At 41.3% G+C, this 8,979-nt stretch overlaps 1 pseudogene across 1 annotated transcript in view; it reads left to right on the forward strand.

Annotated features, from left to right (window-relative positions):
- Positions 1-7,077: 7,077 nt before the first annotated feature.
- LOC137419431 (estrogen-related receptor gamma-like) overlaps positions 7,078-8,979 on the forward strand; it is a 30,249-nt pseudogene continuing 28,347 nt past the window's right edge. The window contains exons 1-2 of the transcript XR_013622076.1: positions 7,078-7,354; positions 8,132-8,247. The product of XR_013622076.1 is annotated as an estrogen-related receptor gamma-like (transcript). The remainder of the gene's footprint in view (positions 7,355-8,131; positions 8,248-8,979) is intronic.

The raw sequence follows: 8,979 nt of genomic DNA on the forward strand, positions 1-8,979 counted from the left end.
TGATCCTTGAAAGTGATGTAAACTGATATCGAACTCAATTCATGGACAGTACTGTCTTAAACTTCTGTACGTTTTCCAGAAGTATCGATTTATTTTGCACATTAGCCAAAATTTTTTTTCACAAAAACAAAAGTTAAATTACTACTGGGATTACGGACAGTAAAATTACAGTTCAGTACTTCGTGTAACCCCCACGAGCATTCAGGAGAGCACGTACACGTTGAGGCATGCTGTTCACGAGATTTGCCAAGGTTTGGACAGGAATCGCTTGCCATGCAGTGACAATAGCCTGCTGCAATTCACGCACAGAGGTCGGCTGCTGGTCCAAGTGGTCGATTTGACGCGTTAATTCTGCCCACAAGTTCTCTATCAGATTCATATCCGGGGACATGGCAGGCCACTCCATATGCTCTACACCAGGGTCAGCAAGGAAGTGTTGGATCATGCGAGCACGATGAGGCCGTGCATTGTCATCTTGGAAGACAAAGTTTCCTCGAAAGGCTGCACGAGCAAATGGAAGCAATGTTTCTTACAGAATGGCCCTGTACTTGAACTGGTTCAGGTTTCCATTCAGAACAACCAGGTCAGTTTTGCCCCCTGCATGAAAAGCAGCCAAAACGGTCACCCCACCACCTCCAGCTTGGACGCTTGGCACTATACAACCTTTGTTGTAGGCTCCATGCACTTGTCTGCACACACGGACGCGTCCATCTTGACGATAGACCAGAAATCTAGACTCGTCACTGAAGATCACATGATTCCAGTGTCCTGGATGCCATTGACGGTGCTCTCTGGCCCACTGCAATTGGCGCTGGCGGTGTTGTCTGGTCAGGCGTGGCTTTCTCAGGGGACGCCTGGCACGATAGCCTGCTTGAACCAGTCGTTGGTTGACTAGCCTTCTGGATACAGGCACATTTGTCAGTTGCTGCCACTCAGCCCTGAGCCGATTAGCTGACACGGCCATTGCGGACTAACCGGTGCAGCTGGCGATCATCCCTCCTTGTGGTTCTGCGGGGACGTCCTGGCCTCAGTATTGGAGTAGCGACACCCCTCTGAGCATTTCGTTTCAGGATCTTTGACACCTGACCTTGAGTGATGCTATACTGCCGAGCAATAGCATGCTCTTTCATGCCGTAATTTCGTACAGCCACCACTCCATGACAAACAGCATTGTCGAGTTGACGGACCATCTCTGGAGGAAGCGGCAATAACTTTTGGAGATGTGCAGCAGTTGTTTTCCACTAATACAGAACGTAACAACCCTTGTATACCCGACTGTGAAGCCAATCGTCAAATGCACCTGTCCGTACATTTTGCCACACCACCTGTGAAATAATCCTGTTGTTGACTTCTTGCTGCGACAGACAATCAGTGACATGTTTCTTTTAACAAATAAATCACCAAAGTGTAAAAGAAATTCACCAGATTGATATACTCAGTTAAGAAAGTAAACCCAAGTCAAGAAAAAAAAATTATTCTATATTAAATGCCAAGTCTGTATATATATATATATATATATATATATATAATATATATATATATGTATATATATATATATATATATATATATATATATATATATATATATACATACATATATATGAGCGACGTTTTTTTCCACGCCATCCCTACATAGAGAGTACTATCGTACTCTCTGATATAGTGATATACAGTCACGTGAAAAGGTAGGTACACCCCATGTAAAGTTTTGACTTTTTCAACATATTTCAACATACAGCTATTTGATCTTCATTTCAACAATATTGATAGATAAACGTGATATAATATAACAAATATCATGAAACATTTACATTTTGTAGTCCATTGTATAATTTAAATAAACATAAAAGCAAATTTTGCATGTGGAAAAAGTAAGTACACCCCTACATTTATCACTACTTCAAATACCTAAAATTAGAATCAGGTGCACCAGCTCAGGTGCAAATGATTAGAACATCATTAGAGAGGATATTGGAGGAACCTGTCTTGTTTAAACCTCAGACATTTTGTTTGGTTTGCTCTTTGTTGTTGAAGTGTGCGGCGCCACCATGCCTAGATCACAAGAGCTCTCTGAGGCCTTCAGAAAGAAGGTTATAGATGCCTACGAATCTGGGAAGGGATTTAAAAAGATCTCCAAACAATTTGGAATCAATCATTCGACTGTCCGGAAGATAATCAACAAGTGGAGAAGATTCCAAACAACTGCCAACTTGTTCAGGCCAGGCCGCCCCAGCAAGTTCAGCCCGAGAGCAGACCGCAAGATGCTGAAAGAAGTCTCTAATAACCCCAGAATGTCATCACAGGACCTACAGGTAGCTCTTGCCACTGTTGGTGTCAAAGTGCACGGGTCTACCATTAGAAAGAGGTTGCACAAGTTTGATCTACATGGGAGGTGTGCCAGGAGGAAACCTTTGCTGTCCAGAAAGAACATCAGGGCAAGACTAAAGTTTGCCAATGGACACATAGGCAAAGACCAGCACTTCTGGAACAATGTGCTCTGGACAGATGAGTCAAAGGTAGAGCTATTTGGCCACAGTACCAGAACACATGTTTTGGCGAAAACCAAAGACAGCATTTGACCACAAAAACCTGATACCAACTGTAAAGCATGGTGGTGGAAATATTATGGTTTGGGGCAGCTTTGCTGCATCAGGGCCTGGGCAGCTCACCATCATAGAATCCACTATGAATTCTTCATTGTACCAGAGGGTGCTTGAGGATAATGTGAGGCCATCTGTCGGAAAGTTGAAGCTCAACCGAAGGTGGACCTTGCAACATGACAATGACCCTAAACATACCAGTAAATCCATGAAGGAAAGGCTGAAAAGAAAGAAATGGACGGTTCTGGAATGGCCAAGTCAAAGCCCGGATCTAAATCCCATCGAGATGTTGTGGGGGGATTTGAAACGAGCTGTGCATGCAAGAAACTCCTCAAACATCGCACAGCTGAAAGAATTTTGCATGGAGGAGTGGGGCAAAAATTTCTCCCAGTCGATGTCAGAGACTGGTAGACAGTTATAAGAAACGCCTACTTGAGGTTGTTTCTGCCAAAGGGGGGCAATACCACCTATTGGAGCCAAGGGTGTACTTACTTTTTCCACAGAAGGAAATGGCATCTCTGTTAATTTTTTGTTAAATAAATTATTGCAAAGTCAATCTTTTATTGTTTTTTGTTCAATTAGATCACCTTTATCTATAGATACTGTTTAAATGAAGATCAAATATTGATATGTCCACATATGTTAAAAAGATTTAAAAAAACATTCCATGGGGGTGTACTTACTTTTTTCACATGCGAAATTTGCATTTATGTTTATTTAAATTATACAATGGACTACAAAATGTAAATGTCTCATGATATTTTGTTATATTATATCACCTTTATCTATCAATATTGTTGAAATGAAGATCAAATAGCTGTATGTTGAAATATGTTGAAAAAGTCAAAAACTTTACATGGGGTGTACTTACTTTTTCACGTGACTGTATGTATATATATATATATATATATATATATATATATATATATATATATATATATATATATATATATATATACTGTAAATATATATATATATATATATATATATATATATATATATATATATATATATATATATTTACAGTATATATTTACAGTATATATATATATGTATATATATATATATATATATATATATTAGTAAGAGCCGTCTGGATCATTCCGGAGGGTTGCGTCAAAGCGACCGCAACAGTCAACCGCTTTGAGACGTCCTTGCTGGATCTGCGTCTGACGACGTCGTTACCATGCAGATTGTGGGTTTCAAAGCAGCCCAATGCTGGGCCAATAGGCGTCACGTGACTGGATTTAATGTCAGGCCGAGCAACCTGAGTCATGTGACACAATCTTATGGACGGCGGAGAGACCGCAACCAAATGGTCCCTTAACATGTCTTTATAACCCAAACAAATGAAGCAGCCACCACAGAGAGAATTTACCCTTGAGACCAAGTGTACTGATTACAAAAATGATGGCATGGGGGGAAATAAACAAAATAAGCAATCACAGTAACCAGTATGTAATGTAAAAACCCTCAACTCACTAAGTGGATGGAACAGCGAAGTGTTGCCCTGAGGAGCCTCAATAACGGCAAAACTAGTTGGTAGCTTCGCTTTTTATCTGCTTTATGACAACATTTGATTGTGACATCTTTGCACTGCTAGAGGCCCTTCTGGATTTGTAGTCATGACAGTATCATCATGGCATTTGTCCAGGTTGGAGAACTTCATTATTCACATTCGAAGAACTTCCGACTGCTTGAAAACAACGGTGATGCTTCCTGGTTGTGATTGTTGGGGCGAAATACAATTTGTCGATGTGGCAGATGGTCTTGGTGGGTTCCAGATACGATCAGGCATCACCATCAATCACAGTTAGACATGTATCATTGTATCATTAACCAGTATATAAGCCAAAAGGCTTCAATGTTACTAAGTAGTGAGAGTCAAGGCAGTACGATGGATGTACTTTCTAGTTCCAGCACAAATCAAGTGGTATGCATTGGCGACACAAGAGAATGAAACCATAAGAATACCAGAACGGCACTCGGTAGAGCGCATACCTCCACCAGGCTGAACAGTTTATGTTTTGTATCCCACTGATAGGCTGGATCTGGATTCGGACTTGAATGAAAATCGAACTGCTTGTTCTTGTAAACTACCCAACTCATCCACCAAGTTTCGCCCGAATCTGACGATAACGTTTTGAGATATCGTGCTACATATTGTTTTTGGCCTTATCTCTCAATGGTCAAGAATCACTTAAAAATTCTAGATTCGGATCTTCACCAAAATCTAATCATTTCGTCCATATCAACCAACCAACCTTCAACCTATCCACCAAATTACGTTTGAATCCGTTCACAACTTTGAGACATCTTGCTCACAGACAAACAAATAAATGAAAAATCACTCATAGAGCGACACTTGGCAAAAGAGAATGGCACTCAGTAGAGCATCCTTTTGACCTCAAAGATATTGGTGGTTGAATTCAGTTAGCTGATATGAAAATCCTATTCAAATTTCAAGTCATTCGGATGAAAATTGAGGATTTCAGAAGTTTGAAAAGGTTGTTGACCTTTGGCCTATGTTTACCTTATGACCTATGCTGATCTCAAAAATAGTTGTTGGTTGAATTCAGTTAGCTGATATGAAAATCCTATTCAGGTTTCAAGTCAATCGGAGGAAAATTGAGGGTTGAAGAAATTTGAAAAAAATGGTTGACCTTTGGCCTATGTTGTTGACCTTCAGACCTTTTGACTTCAAAAATAAATATGATTCTGTCGGACCACCAAACTCTACCGTTTGGTAAAGTTTCGTGAAGATCGGTTTAAAATCGTGACCTGTAGGCAAGTATAAGTGAGCGGACACACAAACACACACAAACACACAAACACACACACACACAAACACCCACACAAACAAACACAAACACACAAACGCACACAAGCACACACACACACACACACAAGCACACAAACACACACAAACACACAAACACCCACAAACACACAAACACTCACAAGCACACAAGCACACAAACACACACACAAACACACACACACACACACACACACACACACACACACACAAACACACACACAAACACACACACAAACACCCACACAAACAAACACAAACACACAAACGCACACAAACACACACACACACACACACACACACACACACACACACACAAGCACACAAGCACACAAACACACACAAACACACAAACACCCACAAACACACAAACACTCACAAGCACACAAACACACACACACACACACACACACACACACACACACACACACACACACACACACACACACACAAAAACAAACACAAACACTCACAAGCACACAAACACACACACAAACTCACACAAACCAGAGTGATTAACATACTGTACTTGGCGAAAAAAAAATTCCCCAAGTAACAAGCAGATTAATGAAAACAACCTTTGGTGGGTGGTGCAGGTAAAAATGGTTGGACTTATCTGCTGTAAAGGGTCACAAGGTACTGAAATTATGGGCTTTACCGTTTGCCTTCACCACCTTTTGCTCAGACGGAAGGTAAAGCTTGAAATATCGTCTTCCGATTCAATGTTTGTCTGGCTTGGGTTTTTGTTTACAGGCTTTAATATTTTTTTTCAATTTTGAATACTGGAAATAATAATTTTGAATTTTGAAGTTTGAATACTGGAGAACCCAAATAGGCCTTGTTGCATTTCCAAAAACCTCCGGTTTTAGCAGTACTCAGGCCAAATTTTATGCTGCCTCGACCAATCAAATTTTCCCCATCCTCTTATTGCGGAGGAGCCTCAAGATTCTTCTTCTCCTTCCAGGCTGCATGGGTTAAGTTGTTCTATGATCTCTCTGGTTTATTATCCTGTCATTTAGCCTTCGTTCTTGCGTGCCTATAATAGGTTATTTGTCTCCTATTCAAGGTGGTGTTCCTCGTTCAATTCGGCTCCAGCTCAAATAATTTGGGAACCTTGGGAATTTGGGAATTTGGGAATTTTTGGAATTTGGGACAGGTCAAGTTAGCTAAGAGAATGGCTATCTTCAAATTAGAGAAGATTTTGCAAGGAAAATAAAATGTATTATGCTTATTATATTATTCATAATATGAGAATAACAATTGGCCCCCATGTTTAGATCAGCTTTGTGAGGACGTTTCTGGAAGACTGACAACACAAAGTATAGGTCCCAACACAAAGCTTGCCCATCAGATACTCGCTAAACCATGTGCAACCCCAGAATGAATTGTTTTGCCTCCGATTCCCAAGTGTAATTCGCCATTTGAAACTTTTTGCATCCATTGTTCCCACCAAAATCCGACGAATATAACGTGACAATGAAATTCCATGTGCCACTGCTGTGCCCAAACCTAATGGGAAAAGCATTAATTTACATCACGCCTCCGACTCCTGCCCCGATACCCTCCTCTCCCCACATCCCGCTTATTCCTCGAACTCACGGCATTCTCATCCCTTCATACAGGTTGCTCAGCCGGATGGCTTCACCTGAGCGTCGCACCGAGCCGGGACCGCCATCGTTTCAGGGACGAACCCCCATGCCCATCAAGCCAGAACCGACGAGCCCCGCAGATGGCCCCATGCTGGAGGCTGCCCACGGGGCGCTTGGAGACCCTGCCTTGTTGCACACACCCCCGTGTTGCGTGCCTGGACCCAGGGACAATGGTTCGACTACCGGGAGGAAGGTTTGCCTGGTCTGCGGAGACGTGGCTTCGGGATACCACTACGGGGTGGCCTCGTGTGAAGCGTGCAAAGCGTTTTTCAAACGCACTATTCAAGGTATGGTCTACAACATACTTTAGTGGTCTTCAATGTACAGCACCTATAAGCATGGTGTTTCCGCATTACGTATTCGATTATTATGTATGAGCGGGCTCTTAAAATGTTCTTAGAACAAGATACTTACAATAGTCCAAGAAACGTCAACATCATTTGTCATTTTCCAACATGTAACGATTTACAAAGTGTCCATGAACTTTTAACTTTCAACATTTACAAAGTTTTTCCAACAGCTGTTCACCACCATCTCTTATCTTCCCCCATCCAAAACCTTGATCTTTTCTACCCCCGTTAATTCACCCCAGATCCACTTTTATGAAATACCAACTTCTTTCCTGGAAGTCCTAGCAGTGTACATGTGTTTTTTAACCCTCCCCCCCCCCCCATCCCTTCCCTTGCCTCCTTCCCCCCAAGCCCTCTCCCTCCCACAGATCTCCCGATCTCCCTGCTCTCAAATGTTGTACTTGTGTGCTCTCCCTCTCTCTCCCCATCTTGTCTCCCACTCCCTTTATCATATGTTTTATGTCAGTTTGTCTTTTTGTATATGGAAATCACATCAGGTATATGGAAAAGAGTTAAAACCTTTATGGTGTGATTGATGCGTGGTAGTACTTCCTCTTCATTTTTGGTAGGTGTGCGTAATTTTGACTTGCTCTTTTAGCCGGTAGGCCCATAGACTGGCCTACTATCAGACTAGACTGTATGGACATTGAACTTTTAAAGCTTATCGGTTTTAAACAAAAGGATAATCTATGGCCTTTCCCTTGACTTGAACAGGCAACATCGAATACAGCTGTCCGGCAGCAAACGAGTGTGAAATCACGAAACGTCGCCGAAATCGTGCCAGGCTTGCCGCTTCACCAAGTGCCTCAAAGTGGGAATGCTTAAAGAAGGTAAACTGCTCCTTGGTATCCATGAACACACCTGAACAACTAAGTGTCTTGCCTAGGACACTTTTGAAGCTGGAAAGGTACTCTCGCTGACGGATTGAACACTTCTGAGGCAAGAATACATTTCCTTGTCAAGAATACTTGCATTGCTGGTCAAATCTACCACTTAGTCAGGTTCACTATGTTTTTTTCGTTCAAAATTTTTGGAGATTAGCAAAACTATACATTTCTGGAATATTCAGAGCATGAGGAATCCAAAAATTAATGTTGGCATTTCCGCAGACACCTGCATGGCCGCCATTTTGGATTTTCAAAGTGGCCGCCATAAAATACATAATTTGCGCTATCTCGGCTTCTAGTCAACCTAGAATCTTATTTAAATATGCTAATCCTATGTTTTCTGGGTCAAGAAAACCATTGGTGGGATCATTAGACTTCTAATCCGAACACTTGCTTCACTTTTAGGACTTTCCAGATGACACTCAAGACAATGATGAAGATCTGTAAAAGCATATTTTAAAGAACGGTATAAACCTAGTAGATCCTGTGTATAGGACTTATAGTTCAATCTGATACTAACAAGGCTGCTTTCTTGCTTTATTAACCCATACCTATAACTTCAAAGGCCTTGCAATATCATGTATTATGTAATACAGTTATATCACAAATATAAAGACAATGGTTTTCAATTACCTTTGTTTGTTGCTTTTCTATAATCCTGAGCACTATTTTGAG

Source organism: Myxine glutinosa, chromosome 1 (genome assembly GCF_964187855.1).
Source record: "Myxine glutinosa chromosome 1, kmMyxGlut1.1, whole genome shotgun sequence".
NCBI classification, from domain to species: Eukaryota; Metazoa; Chordata; class Myxini; order Myxiniformes; family Myxinidae; genus Myxine; species Myxine glutinosa.